The following is a 16897-nucleotide window of genomic DNA, read 5'->3' as shown; positions in this document are numbered from 1 at the left end:
CTATAAAGCTGCCAATATTTTAATCCTGCATGTAAATCATTTTTATCAGTTCAATCCCATATCTTAATTTGTATACCAAAGAAAATGCCCCTCTGCATTAACTTTAACAAATAGCAATGTAATATTAATTGTACTCCATTTCAAGGTCCTTGTGAGCAATGAAGTTTTTTTTTTTATATTTCTATATTGGTCGTCTTTTTTTTTTTTTTTTAAACTTTCCTGTGAATAGATTCTTAAGGTATATTTTTCATTTTCCTGCTGTGAACAACCTACCTTTCATTATTTTGTTATTTAGAATCTTTACTTTCTCGGCTTAAGTGATGTCTTTGTCAATGATAACATTGTATTCATTTAGAGTGATGATTGATATGGTAATAGATACAGTGTGATTGAAAGCAACCTTTGTCAATAAGAAGGCCAAATACTCAAACTGTGTATTGGTCTGAATTTGCTCATTATTGGAGACCTTTCATAGTCATATTGACTTGCTGTCCAAATGTTGTTACTTACCTGATGCTTCCATTGTTTAAATGGTATAGACATTAGTATTGAACATAACTTCCCCCAATATTTGTCCTAAAATATACATGGCTCAATTTTCAATGCTCAAGCACATTATAAATGTGTATACAATGGAGATTTTGAGCTAAAATGAAAGGAGATATTTAAGTTTATAAAATGAAAAAATCACATCAGCAAAAAGCTAAGAGTATTATGCTTTTATGCATTCAGTATACTATATTTTTAAGTTTGAAACATCACTTTGTCCACTTTTATTGGCAAAAAGGTATACAAACATTGAACAGAAAATATTTTGTTATTAGTCAAGTATTTCATTTTGTTATATTTCTCTTTGGAAGATCCATAAAAAATAATTTGCTATAGAATCCATGACATTTTAATGTATTCAGATAATTAAATATGCATTCATGAGTGGAAAAATTACCCCTTTAAAGATTCAGTGCAAGAATCATGATTGTGAAGAAATCTTTGACTTCTTTTCACTTAAAAAGACTTATTTTCTCTTTTCCCTGGCTGCGCCAACCTGTTATTAGAATGAGTATTATCATCTGTTTTCCCTATGGCACTCCGAGTTACCTGAGGACATCTCTTGCCCGTATTTTCCCTCAGTGTTTTCCACTGTTTGTCGATTTGAAGAATATGGGGTTTCAGGGATTCAAAAAGAAAGACGATTATTATTGCTTTCCATATATCACTTAATATGGAAAGAGATGTTACTTAATTCACTGAAAACACTTTCAACCCAGACAATACGAGGCATATACATGATCCTTGACTGTCTTGCTACAGAAACAGATAACAACATAAAACTATTTTGTTCTTTACTGTTAAGCCTACTCACAGAATCATCATGCTCTCAAATGGTATAATTATCCTCATTAACAATTATTATCCTTTAGTATATGACCAAATGATCCCTACTTATTGCCTCGTGCATTTCCTACTTCTAAATTTATTAACAGACTCATCTAGCTTTTCAGCTGATGATTTCTGAATTGTCCAAGAACCTTGCTTTTTCTTCTTTTCTGCTGAGTTGCTTGAGAGTTACGGTCATTTAAATAATCCTCCACTGCTTCTCCCGTATAGCAGTGCTTCACTTGCAATGCTTTTGATACTACCTATTACTTGCTTTCCACATCCGAGGTGTCTCCCTAATCCAGGCCCTGGTAACTGGTATAACTGGCTTACTAATTAGACATTGGAAGCTAGTATCTCTGCCCATCTTCTACTCACGTTTCATCCTGCAGCCTGTTTGTGATCATGTTACTCAAAGGCTTCCATTTGCTTACAAGGTGAAATTCAAACTCACTATACTAGCATTCATGTAATTCCTTGTTTTGATCCCAACCTATAATTTTTTCACTCCTGTCGACTCTACGTGAACTTGACCTACACACTATATCCAGCACAACCTGCTCTGGTCTTTCCCCAAGTTTCTGCTCAGTTACATGCCCTTGTCAAAAATAATTTCTTTTCCCCATTCTCACCAGGTTAAGCCCAACATACCTTTCAGGATCCTGTTTTGCTACTAATTCTTTTGCAAGCCCTTCCTGAATCTTCAAGAAAAAAGCAATGGTTTGGGTTAGCTTCCAGGTGAGGGCTGACACAATAAACCCATCTATGCCCTTCTTTATTTCTTTTTGTTTGTTTTTGTTTTGTTTTTAAAGATTTTATTTATTCATGAAAGACACACACAGAGAGAGAGAGAGACAGATACACAGTCAGAGGGAGGAGAAGCAGACTCCCTGTGGGGAGCCCATGCGGGACTCCATCCCAGGACCCTAGGGATCACATCCTGAGCCAAAGGCAGACACTCAACTACTGAACCATCCCGGTGCCCCTTCCTCATTTCTATGCAAGGGAGAAATGTCATATTCATCTTTTGGAACTCCATATTGTCCAGCAGCAGGGTCAGCTTCACATGTGACCTGTGTGGTTACACTGGGCTGCACATTTAGTAGGGCCCTGTGCTTTGTTTAGTGTTCTGCTGTTACAATTTGAAATTATTAAATTTTGAGCAAGCGTCCTTAAATTTTCCTTTCACACTGAGCCCCACAAATTATATAGTCAGTCCTAACAATGTATTTTTCACTAAGTAATTGCTCAATAAATATCTGTTAAATGGATTGTTTGCCAATTTCCATACTCCCTTCTCTCCTCTATTGAAAAGACAGCAGGTAAACACCTGTAACTAACTCGATCAATGCCTTTATTTTCGTAGGAAAAGTTTAAAAATAATATTTAGATAAATTTAATATTTACTCTTATCCCATTGTGTTGCCATAGATGAAAAAGTTGACAGCATTTTATACAGGCTGGAAAAGATTTTTTTATGCTTAGAAAATGATTTGTTTAATCTAACATATAGAAAAATATGGTTTGGTAATTTCATAGTTGACCTTGAGATTGATAGATATAGTTGATATTTTGCTTACAGTGACTGAAGTCCTTAGAAAAACAGCAAAAATATATTCAGCAGGAAGTAGTGATTCACTGTTTAATCAACTCTGTTACATTGGCTAATTTTTTAAGACTTTTCTTGAGGTTGGCGCAGTGTTTGGCAGCACATTTGTATAATTAATATTTTGAAAGCAGTGGTGAAACAAGACTGTGTAGGATTTTATAGTTGGAGAGAAGGCTGACAATCCTTAGATCCTGTCCTGAGTGGCTCATCATGTGCAGTATTTTAAATCTCTCTGACAAGAATTTTTCTCTCTGAGTTATTTCGAAGGATGTTGATCTAGATATATTTCCAGACTATTCAGTCTTTTTCATTCTCTATAGACTTTGTCTTGAGTACATACTCAAGGCTAAATTCTCCCTGCCCACGATTCACAATAGAAAATATTCTTCAAGGACATTGCATGTTTTCTCTGTGTACTGAATGCTCCAACTACAATACTGTGCAGGGACCCATGCACAGAAGAGGAATTTAAACACCAATGCACATGCAGCAACATCTTTGTCTTACTGTTTTAGGAGTTATATGTTTATATTTTATAATCCAATTTTCGTTAACCTCTGTCTTACTATCTCCAAGTGGCTATGAGAATATAAGGAAAGGTGACTTTTACTTAGTTCCTGTGATAGTTAATTTCCAAGGTTTAGAAAGCATGATTTAAAGAAATATTATATGTTTTAAGCCACAGATGGGTTTTGATTACCAAATATCAAATAGATATGTACTGATCCCCAAATTATGGTAGGTGGGTGGTGATACAGTAAATCCTTTAAAATTCAAAACTTCTGTATATCTGAAAGCTTTTATTTGCACTACCTTCTCTGCATAACATTTGGATTTCTAAATATGCAATAAAACAAAGAATTGGTGTAAGTGGTAATACTACCAATCAACAGCATTATAAAATACTTAATTTTGATAATTAAACATATTTGTATAAAAACAAGTCTGATATTTATAAGACTATGAACCAATTATCTTAGCTACTTCCCCACTAATGGAGCATGGGAACTTACTTGGAAAACAGCCCTGCTTTTTAAATGAATTATAACTAAGAATGTTTTCAAATTCTTGAGATGAATATCAATAGTAACTCTGATATAGGGCTTCAGCATTTCAGTGTTTCAGTAATATTTATCAAGTTTATTCTATTTGGCCTGAAAATGCATTGTGAACAGTTATGAGAGAGAAACCCACATAGAGGTAAGTGTCATATGGTGCGGCAAGCTCTAAACAAAATATGAACCCTATGGGAGCTAACCCAGAGGACAGACTCTCTGATCGTTTTCAGTACTTTGAATAGATGAGACACTCATAAATATTTTCTGCAAGTCTGGTGAATGAGGCAGATGATGCTTTAATAATTTCACTGAAAAAGCTGATGAATCAAAGCTTAATAGCTTTTTAAATAGAACATATATTTGAAAAGAGCCAAATTGAAAATAGATTATCTTTTAAGACATATGAATATTCAACATCTTCGGGTAGAGAAAGAGAGAGAGAGAAATGGGGGTGGGGTGGGGAGAGAAAGAATGTATTTAGAGGGAGATAACATGAAATAGCAAAAACTTGCTCTCATTTTGGCTATATACCCTAAGCCTAATATGTGACGGGACATGATTGGCTTTATTTTTAAGATCCTTTAATTGAGTTTCTCTTCATAAATGTAATATTTCCCCCAATACAAGAAGGCTTAGAATTTTCATGCTGAGAAGGCTGTATATTCAAAGAAGGGTAGGGAGAGGAGATGACTTCTAACAAAACTGTCATGATCATGTTCACTAGCCAAAAATATTTACCGATCAATAAAGAAAGAACTTCTCTAAGGGTTAATTAATCAGTTTTAAATGGTTGCATTCTCAGCAAGCATTTAAAAATAAATATCTCACTGGAAACTAAGTGATCCAACTCCACCTGTATGCTAATAATGCTTGCTAATATCTCTTTTCTTGATGGCACAAGACTTGAGTAATTCTCTGAACCTATCTCATCTATTTAGTGCTACCCAATGTATAATGGCATGTAGATATAAATACTAATGGAGAAAGTGTACTGCCTTAGGGAACGCCCAGCATGACAAGTAACTAATTGCTTTACGTACATTAGTACCAAGTGAAGCGTTTTACATCTTGTGAAAGGCACCAGCACCCTCTACTTTCTAATTTACCGAAATGTCAAGTCCCCTCCTGAAAGAAAGAATTAGAAGACTTTCTTGAGGTATCACACTGATTCCCTTCAAATCACTGTGCCCTGCAAACTGGATTGAAAACAATTCAAAGTCACAGATTATCTAATATTACACATGAAATCACTCATGATTGGGTGATTTTATTTCACTTAATGCATAACCATATATATATATATATATATATATATATAACCACATATCTATACCATATATATGCATACTATATTTATACTATTATATATGTATGTATACTAAACATATATACTAATGTGTACCAAACTTGATATACTATATATTACTTGGATTCTGCTCATATAGAATCAGCAAAACTATTGAAATATTACTCTTACTCTACAAGAAATTGCTCTTCATGCAAAGGGAAAATGAAGGAAACACACACACATACACAACTTCTTTTGAAAACAAAACCAAAAAAATAAGGAATAAATATCAATCTCAAGCATTAACGACATTTCCTATGTGGCATGGGTACTTTGATACCTGTGTCTTTAGGAGCATGGTTGGTGATGATATACCATTATTCAAGAGTTAACATGCATAATGGGAAATGCAGAATTTCTTGGGTTTGATGAGTTAAAGTTTCCTGTCCTGAAGATGTCAATGAGGCAAGTTACTACTGCTTGTATACCAAATAATAACTACCAAAGTAGCTACTGTGGCAATTATTGAAAATTAATAAAGGTGATTGCAAAGAGGAGGAAGCAAGTTAGACCAAATCTTTTCCAATTTTTCTTTCTCCTGTTATTGCCACACTCTCATCATATATTTTTACCTCTCCCAAATTTGAAAATAGTCTTTCCTGTAAAAACAAGCTGTATTTCAGTTATACGATAGGTTGTTTATTCAGACCTATCAACACAGTATATTTTGTGGCATTCCTTCCTTAGGAGGAAGAAAATCAGTGTCTTGCTCGCCCATAGCATCAATGCTATCTCCCCAGCGAAAGGAGGGTGCTAAGCTGTGCATTGGAGAAGAAAAAACAGGAGTGTGAGGATATGAAGAAGGTACTCCCCATATTGTTGTAGAAACTTTATTTTATATTGTAACATGATTATTTAGGCTAGATGGTATGTATTGCTAGTTCAGTTCAGGTGTCTAGAGAACAGTGGCAGGAGATTTATGAAATCTCACAGGCAAGATTTATGATGCAGAATTCAGACAGAAAGGTAGAATTGCAGAGTGAGCCAATGTGCAGAAGCTAGATGCACTGGCTATGGAATTAGGTACACTTAGGTTTGAGTCCTAAGGACCTCAAGTCCTTGGACAAGTTTCATCTTACCGCAACTCATTTCCATTATTTGCAGCATTGGCTGTTAACATGTATTTCTTATATGGCTGTTGTGATAATTATATGAAAAAATGTACATAAAATGCTAGACACAGCTAAAATGAAGGCTTGAAATGAATAGCTAATTTCTTTCATTGTTAATGATTAAAGTAAAAATAGGCTTTCTTTGCACATTTCCAGTTGCTTATCTAATTTTTTTTTAACTGAGTATCAGCCTAATAAATACAAAAGCTACCTTTATCTATGTTAGGAAGGAGCCCGTGCTTGTACCCGAAGGGATTCTTTGATTTCCAGATATTATAAGAAAAACAATAGATTCTTTGAGGCAAATTAAGTCCTTAATATAAAAATAAATATCATTAACTAAGAGTAGCATAGATACTGATACATGATTTACAAATTACAAGCTATTTACAAATACTATGCAATATGGGTCTGTTTATTCCTCTATATTAATCATCAATTACTATGTTGCATATTGTAAAAGTTGGACATTAGTGTTTTACTGTTTATCTTATGCAATCTGCATATGTATTATATTTATTCATATACATGTATTATCAAAATTTACTGGAAAATGTAAGTAAAAAACCCCCACTTTTTTATTGTACCTTGATAGATTTGAAAGACAGATGCTGTATATGAAAATCACTGATTTTTGAATAGGAGAAAAAAGAAATATTATTAATATTATTTTACATATCATATCTTTTAAAATCATTACTGTTAACTATCTAGCCACTGTCAGAGTTAAGACAACAACTATTTATTAGGTAACCCATAATATACAAAGTAACATTTAGATCTCTAATTTATTACTGCTTTTCAGAGTAGAAATGTCTCCTGAAATTGTGAATTTATTGAATATTTTCACTCCCTTTTGCGCTCTGTGCTCTGTTCCTCTCCCCTCACCCCTCACCATCCCATGCTCTCTCTCTCTCAAATAAATAAATCTAAATAAATAAATAAATAAATAAATAAATAAATAAATAAAATTACCCTATGGTTTAAGTAAAAAATGTATCCTTGTTCAAGTTTGAGTTGCTTTAATTTTGAAAGTACAGATGTTTGTATTTTAATTTTTCTTACATCTTTTGACAAGAAGGTGATTGTTAGGGATTTGTTTAGTACACTTTCTTTTTTTTCCATGTGATACCCACTTTTCTTTTTTAGTTCTTTCACAAAATAGTGAGATCCTTACTCATAAAACATGTCTTTTTTTCTTTATAGGTTTATTTCCTCAAGAGGCAGCAAGTCCTCTGTCCCAGAGATTCCAATAAGGGGTTGCATGTCATTTAACCAGCAGTGTTCTTTAATGTCCTCCAGCATGGAGGGTGGATGAAGACAAGCTTGTGTGTCAACTATAGTTCAATAAAAAATAAAAATCAATACATATTGATGTGACAATAATGGCCATAAATGTAATAACACAGCAGCTATAAAATAGTAGAAATAGCATTATTAAATAATTATTTTAGACATGGTACCTTGAGTGAGAATTCTAAATAATTCTAAAGAAAGTTCTGATTCAGCTACACTATATTTTCTAAGAAGTCTCAGGGATCATTCATTCTATATTAAAATGGAAAGAATAAGCAAAGTCAAGATGCCTTTGCTTTTTTAAACAGTGGCACCAAAGAAGCCCAAATACAAATGTGTATAAAGAGCATCTCTCAGCCAAGATTCCTTGCCCAACTTGTCAAAGAGATAGAACCAGCTTTGTAGTCCAAATTGTGACCTTGGGTCTCTGGAAGATAAGCCTCGGTCACTTTGTATCTTGTCCCTTGTTCCTGAAATTATAGTGTCCTGGTTATTACCCCGAAAGGGAACTTTTGGCAAATAACATATTCACAAGTACTAGCAAAAATGTATAAGAGGGAGTGAAGAGAAAGAGTCACTTGTCTCAAAGTTGTCTTAACTTAGATTAACTCTGAAGGCTAGCCTGGTTCTTACAGTCAGGTTAAGACATTCACTTAGCTGACATAAAGAAGAGAAGCATTCTTCTCTCTTCCCTTGTGCTCTGTGTGCCTTTACCATCTAGGCTTTCTGTGCATAGCACAAATGATTGCTATATGGGCTTTCACAATTATTCTGAAGGTTAGCTTCATGTGTATGCAGACTGAGAAAAATTGTCATAAATATCATATTCTAAGAAAACGTATGCAGCTAGCTCATGAGCCCCTGGATTTCCCGGGCATCATATAACCCTTTTGTAACCTCTATTAAATGTAAGAATAAAATGGTTGGACATAGAATAATGAAGGGCAAGCAAATTACTTGATGGGAAAAAAAAAGCTCCCATAAAGGCACTTTGTCCATGAACGGATGCCAAATTGTTGCTGAGAGGGGATACAAGGAGGGATGTCTTCTTCACCAACATTGCTTTTTATTAAGGACATTGGGGAGCAAAGAGTTAAGAGCTCCATACAAGAGGAAGGAAATCATAGGCTTGATAACATAGTAATTGTCTCAGATATCATGAACTTCTCTCAGGGCCTGATGGAAAAGAGCTCTAAATGAAAAAAAAATACAAAGAAATTTATTTATGGGGTATTATTTTGTGGGGGGAAGGAGAGGCTTTAAGAAGCAAAGTGACAAAATGTAAGGAAGCCTATGAAATGGTTTCTTCTATTTCCTTAGGCTCACTGAGGCTGCAGAAAAATTGGTACAACTTTGACATTTGACTTGTGGCTTTTGAAACACTGAGAGATTGCACCCTTGGCACTTAAATGGTACCCTTATCTGAATGGGTTTTGGAAGCAAGGAAAGAACCCAGGGACTCTTAAATGGCTTCTTAGGCCACCAACATCAGTCTGGAAGGCCAGAACTAAGTGTAATATACAAGAACATGGAAGTTCCCCTAAGGGTTCCTTGAAATAACTTTAAGATGTTATATGAAGGTAAGGAATGAACAGACTATGTGGGCAAGCTGGGGTGAGAATCAGTGATAAGTGGATTGTATTAATAAACTACCAGTTAACATTTGTGCTTTTTGGTCAAAATGGTTCAAAAATGAATAATCCTTAAATCGACCGTAGCAAGAATTTAACATTCCAAGCTAATCTTTCAAAACCACTTTAACGTTTTTCACTCATCAAATCATCCTTATCATCTCATATTTAACATCAGGTATATGTTATGAATTATATCCAAACATGGCGAAACTATTCCGGTTATAAAAATATGTTTATGCTTTTGTTATGATGAGAAATGAAATTTAGTATTGATTTAAATAATATACTTATTTCTCTACAAATATGAGATGTGCTTATTGTCACAAGAAATTTTATACTAAGAACTTAGTTTTCAAGGCTATAAAAGAAATGTACAATTATAACATTCTTAAAGAATATATGTGTATACAGACACACACACACACACACACACACAATTTGTAGGTAGGTAAGGCTTCTTCCTGTTAATATGCTAATTGCTTCTTTGAGATGACCCCAGTGTTGCATATACCTAAATGTACTAGTTCCTGTGACATGACTTTGTTTTCTCTCTTGCTACAATTAAAAACTTTCTTAATTTTTGACATATCTTGCACAGAGAAGGAAAAAAATATATTGAACCTGTCCCCACACATTGTCTTTCGTTGCAAATCCTAACACCAAGAATTTAACCTAACAAATGGTAAGTTAATCATCTTCCCCTACCAAGAATCACCCTTTCTGAATTTTGCTGCCACCATTAAAAGCTTCATCTTCTTCCTGTCCCCCAGGCTAAACGTCTTATCATCATTTTCCCTTTCCATTTTTCTCACTACATCTAACCCATTATTAAACCTTGACATTTGGGGGAGGAGCCTATCCTATTATGTTTCTTGAGGCTCCCTTTCCAACTGAATAGCAACACTTAATCCCAGGCATTGGGGTCTCTCCTCCACATGAAGAGGAGTGCTAGAAACCTACTCACTTCCTTGCATCCAGGTACTCTCCACTGTACTTAATTCCCATGTACACTCTAAAATAACTCTCCTCCCCAATTTTCTTAATCAAGTAATCTGCATACCTTTCATTATTTTAATTCTACCTTTTTACCTTTACTTTCATTTTTAAAAAAAAGATTTTATTTATTATTTATTTATTTATTTATTCATGAAAGTCACAGAGAGGCAGAGACACAGACAGAGGGAGAAATCGGCTCCCATGGGGAGCCCGATGAGGGGCTCAATTCCAGGACCCAGGGATCCTGACCTGAGCCAAAGACAGATGCCCAACCACTGTGCCACCCAGGCGCCTCTATCTTTGCTTTCAGAGTTCCATTGTCAATTGCATTTCTTACTATTTTTGTTCTTGAGACTCTCTGCTCTTGTTAAGGTAAGTATACATTTCTTTCCTACACTTGCTCATGTTACCTCCCAGTTCCTTACGTCCAATGCTTCCTTTCTTGTTGCTCTCCTGTATCTCCTGAATTCATTGTCTTAAATGTTTAATAATAGGGAATTGTTAAGTAAATGATGTTCATAGAATAAAAGGCCATGGAGTTCCTGAAAATATTTTACACGTAGGTTTCAATTGGTAAAGCTGAATTGATAATGCATATTTTCAAGTGGGGGAAAACGGATTCAAAAATCTTTTGCAGAGGATTTTGAGTGAGGTTTCCTGGGAAACAAACTCTAAGAGAGATATCTGCTTGCAGGAAGTTTTGTAATGACCGTCCTTGGGCTTGGGATCAATACTTTCAAGGAAATGAAGCAGGACTGAGTAGAAAGGAGTTGAACTACCAGGTAGTTGGGACAAGGGAGTTGGGCTCACAAGGATCTCTTCAGGTGACTCTCAAAGAGTCATCAGCTCAGGACCCACAATTTCAATATTCCCAGCGGTGGAGACATGAATGCCTTAGGGTTGGAGGGGCATCTGGGTGGCATACCACAGTACCCACTCAGAGATGAAGAGAAGTAAATTTGTAAAATAGATAATTATAGGGGAAAGAGCTGCAAAGAAACACAAGATATATGCTTATTATCTCTAGTTAGTAGGATTGTAAATGACTTTTTTTATTTTTTCTATTTTCTAATATCTTCTGCAAAAAAAGAATGAAAAAGTTTTAAGCTGGTTAAAATATTGCATGGTACTCTAAAAAATATCAACTTTGACATTTTTTCTTAATTTTTAAATTTTTATTAATTAAATAGACTGATTACTCTGTCCTACCTAAGAACTTTGTGTATATGTTGGGGGGGAGAGGAGTCAAATTTGATCACTATTTATTTATAACCACAACTTCTAAACTATTCTATATTGTTTTTTTTTTTTACCCTCTCTTTACAACTAGATAATAAGTGTCTCAAGAATAGCTATCGTGTCTCTTTGTTCTACTTGGATTCTCTTTTTATTGTGATGTTAATATGTATATATATATTTAATAAATATATAAATTATACATATACATTTAATAAATATATAAATTATATACACACACACACATATATTTAAAACTGTTAACATGGCATTCTTTGCAGAATAGATGATTATGCTGTTGAGCACCTGGAGGGAAGGAAATTCAGAGCTAGATTGGGACTAATTTTAACAAGCAGCCACAATTTATCAGCAGATCCTGGCTCAGAAGCAACATTGTGCCTGCAGTTGAGATTTTCAGGCATTGTCTATGTAACCCCCTCATTCCATGGTGCAAAATAATAGCTAACAGAAATTCAAGAGTGCCCACATCTAAGAGTAATTTTGGTGATTTTTGGAAGTGGCCTGTTAATGTTACCATAAAAGATTTATTTCTTATTTTGGGACTTCAGCTTGTCCCATTGTATATTTTCCCCAAATAGAGAATGATAAACTTCATAAAGTTGTGTTAGAAAGCTTTTGAAAGGGTGAAATTGCCTTGATGTTTTGTAACTTCTGTGGGCCATGGACTTTCCAGTCATTTTTAGAATAGTAGATAATCATCAAGTAATAGTTTGTATAAAGAATTATTGTGAGAACACTTTTTTAAAAAGCAAGATGCCTGTAATTCTAATAGCTTTTTTCCACCCTAACTTGACATTGGAGGGAAATATTTTTGCTATATGTCAATCTCAAGCAAACTTGAGTCAGAATGAACTAAACATAGCTGTTAGGGTCACTTAAGATATTACTTAGAAATAGCTTTAAGCCCAAGGTTATTTTGAGCTTGAAGTTACTTAGCCCAAATAACTAAATTTTACCATCTTAACAGAAGGCAGTTACAAATTCATACTGATCAGTGAAGATTCACGAAAATTCAGTAGTTACTTGGTATGCATATTCCAAGGACTTTGTGTGTATGGGGCAGGGGAGAGAAGGGAGTCCAAGAAGCATGAATTCAGAATGCAAGTAGGAGTCACAAGAATGAATTTACAGAATTCATTCAAACTAGTGATACAATTTTCAAAAAGTTTAGAACAATAATAAAGCTAAGTTGATTGACAATTTTATTTAAATTTTGCTTAAACTTAGGATTTCATGTTTAGTACTGTCCTAATATTTTGTATATACTATTAATAGTTCTGATAATGTTTAAATATTATTTTTTAATAAAAATAGGTTTCCTGATGGTTTTTTAATCCTACCTACTAAAAAACTTCTAATTTATCCCACATTAATCTACAGATACTTGTCTAAAAATGTATCCTATTATCCACCTCCTTCTCGCAGTCTTCAAAGTAAATCACTTTCTTTCCCTTCCTGTGTTCTTATTCTCTAAATTTCTTTTTTCTATCAACCCAAGGGTGGCTTATCATCTATAAAACCTGTTTTGATCTTAGATTCTGCTTCCTCATTCAGTAGACAAAGTTGTAGATTCTACATCTTCTCTGGCCTCAAGAGTGACTCTTGAATTTTGTTTCTTTCAATCGTTCCTTTCCCATTGCCTTAGACTAGAGCTTCACAATGCCATGAGCTTCAAAATCTCTCACTACATCTGTCTCCTAGTTAACCTCAGCTTTTTCACTAGTAAACCTCCTCATCCTTCATAAACATGACCATTTAAAACCTTTGTTGCTTTCCTATTGCCTAAAGAATGAAACCTAAATTATCTCAGAAAAGGAAATATAAACCAGCCTCCCTAATCTGTTTCTCCTTCTTTTCCAGACCTCCAATACTTCTCCTCAGGCATTCTTCAACCTCCTTTGACCAAGAAGATAGATTTTGGATGGATGCACACGGAGCTATGTAGAAAGATGAAGGCACCAATTTAGTCAGCCAGAAAATAAAGAACCTTCTGGCTATATATGCGATGTTAGATGTTGGAGCTGCATCACCTTCTATTCCCCAATTAACCTACATTCCCAATTTTCTAAACTTCTCACAATTTTTTAGACTGTTAGCAATTTTTTAAACTCTTTATCTTGAAACCTTTAGTTCCAGAGCAGCTTTCAAACATTTTATAATTCGGTAAGTGTCTAGTGTCTAGTCGTTTTTTGGGATCCACCTAAAATGTCACCGTCTCAGTGAAATTTCTTCAATACCTTTGGGAAGAATTTGTTTTTATTCTGGCTCTTACAGTAATGAAGCCATATTTCTACGTGTTAAATTTCTAGCACTTATCAAGCTATATTAAGATCTTCCCTTTGGCTAGATACTAACTTGATCTCCACACAGGTAGTGCCTATTTCAGGGATAGGAGTTCAATAAAGATGTGCTAATTGATTGAACAAATTAATACACCAATTTTCCAGACCTCCAAGGAAGCTATGGTGGATGTACATGGCAAAGTCAATCTTAAGCACTGAAGAAACATCACCTTCTACAACCTTGTTAGTTTTAGGGCATTACAGGAAAACCTCAAGCAAAACATAATTAGGACTGTAGCTATGTTAATAGAAATAAAAAGACAAAAATTAATGTTACTTTCCAGGTAGAATCGAAATGTCCAGGTGACATTTGATAAGAGGAATAATAGGAGAAAAAAGGGAAACATAGCTTTAAACCTGACTGAGATAGTTTTTAAGTATATAAACACTTCTGTTTTGTATTTATTATTTGCATCTATGTCTTATTTCATACCTAGTGAACAAGGCTTTGAAGTTTATTTCAATAATTTGTAACTTAGCTGGAGACAATTGTATCATTTTTTAGAGTATTGATAGAGGATTCTTTCAGTGTAATTAAACAAATTGAAGACAAAAAAAACCCAACAGTAGTTACTTTATGCAAAAATTCGAATCTTTAAAATCAAGGGTCAGGAAATAAATGAGTGATTAAGAAATAGGGGATCAGGGTCCTGGTTTCAGATCAACCTTCTGTCACTATAACTTGGGGAAATAGACTTATTATCTAGTTACAATGGCCAACTCATCAAAATATTGGCTTCTATGATTTTCTATAGCTCTTAAAAAGACTGTATCTAAACTTGACTTTTCAACTACCAAACTCTAAATTGAAAAACATTGATTTGCTGTTGGATTGGGGGAGGAGCAGGGAAAGGGTAAAGAAAAATCAAAGATAACTATGTTTTGGTCACGACCAATCTGATAGATTATAGTGACATGTAATGAGATATGAAAGACTGACAGAGAAATAGGTTTGTGGGAGGGCTTGGGAAATTAGAGTTCTATTTTGACCATAAGAATTTCGAGACACCCATTGTACAGCCAAGGGGAAATATCCGGTAGGCAATTGAATAAACAAGTGCAGCAGGATGCCCTGGGCTTTCCTTTCCTGGTGTCCAGATAGATGACTAAAGCTCCAAAGTTGAAATAATAGGTGCTAGGTGTATTCCATGTTTCCTGAGAGCCACCAAAGTGTCATTAGATATATCCTTCACCTTAGGAGTTTCAGGAGCAGGTACAAAACAATTATGGAATTGGATATGAGATTAAGTTATATACTTAATTTGGCTGAATATTTGATGGCTGAAAGTAGCTGGAAAGATATGTTCACTGCCATAGATACTATTATGAGATCTTCAATGTTCATAGTTGAAGGCAATAATTGGAAAAAAATATGTTTTATGATTACATCCTTATTGTCTCTTTCATACTTTCGTAGAGCACTTATGAAAATGTCTAGTATGGATTAGTCTTATTTAGGCAGACAGTTAATTTAGAGAAAAATAAAAGACCTACATGAAATCCTGGAGCCAACAAGACCTACAGTGTGAGCAAAGGAGGACAGTCAGCAGAAGAGACTGAAAGTAACAGTATGAGTATGAAAGAACAGGGAGAGCTGATTGCCATAAAATCCAAGAGAATGCTTCAAGAAAAAAAGATTGATCAATTATGTCGGAAATTATTATGAACGGGAGGAAGCCGAGAATGAAAAAAGTAACTATTAGGTTTTGCAACACACAAGTTCATTGTACAACTCTGATGAGACCAATTTCACTGAAAGAGTGGGCACTGATGCTTTACTGCACGAGTCAAAGAAAGAAAATGCCATGGTGTTTGGAGAGAGTGAATATGGACGACTCTTTTGAAGTAATTTCTGTGAATGAATGAAAGTCAACAAATAAGATATGAGATTAACAGTGGAATCTTCAGGGTGGAAGGTCCAAGAGTATGTCTATGTATTAAGGACACAAAGTAGTAAAAAAGAAAATTAAAAAAAAATAAAAATAAATTAAAAAAATAGAAATAAATAACAAAAATTTAAAAAACAAACAAACAAAAAGAAAATTAATAATTCAATAGATAAGTTATGATTGTATGGGTAACAGCCTTGAGAATGTGAGAAGGAACTGAAATCTAGACCTGTAGGAAAGGATTTGACTTTGGATCTGAGTGGGCATATTTTTCATTATAACTGAAGGGAAGGTGTTAGAAAGATTTTGTGGGAAGAAAATGAAGGTATTATTAAACCTAGAATATCAGTTTGTGTGCTTCTCTCTGTCTCTGGGTTATACGTTTGGTGGTGGCAGTTATGGATTATAGGTGAGCCACTGGAAGGTGGGGGAGTATATTGAAAGTTTGGATAGGAAGGTTAGTAAAGGGGCACCTGGGTGGCACCTTTAAAATCTGTTAAGGGTTCAACTCCTGGTTTCGGTTAAGGTCACCATATCGAGATTCTCATCGGGCTCTGTGTTCAGCATGGAGTCTGCTTGAGGATTCTTTTTCCCTCTTCCTCTGCCTACCCCCCACCAGCACTCTGTCTGTGCCTCTCTCTCTCCCTCTCTCTAAAATAAATAAATAAATCTTTGGGGGAAAAAAAAGAAAAGTTGGTATAAAATAGTTATCTTTATGTAGTAAAGTACAAATAGGTTAGGTAGGTGGTCAGTTTATTTATGGTCATAGAGTAGAGTTACTCAGCCTTTGAAGAATTTTCTCCCTACCTAGTCAGCAACCCTATGTGAGGTGCAAAGTAAGTGAATATTTGGGCTTAATTTTTATCTAGTGTCATGGCCTCATCAGAAAATCACAAGGAGGGAGAGAAATGTAGGAATATTAAGGCCAATTGCAAGGGAGTGATTATAAAGGCGGCAGAAAAAAATGGTTTATTTGGAA

The sequence above is a fragment of the Nyctereutes procyonoides genome, unplaced genomic scaffold (assembly GCF_905146905.1).
Source record: "Nyctereutes procyonoides isolate TBG_1078 unplaced genomic scaffold, NYPRO_anot_genome, whole genome shotgun sequence".
Taxonomy (NCBI): Eukaryota; Metazoa; Chordata; class Mammalia; order Carnivora; family Canidae; genus Nyctereutes; species Nyctereutes procyonoides.
Note: the sequence above shows the minus strand (reverse complement) of the source record.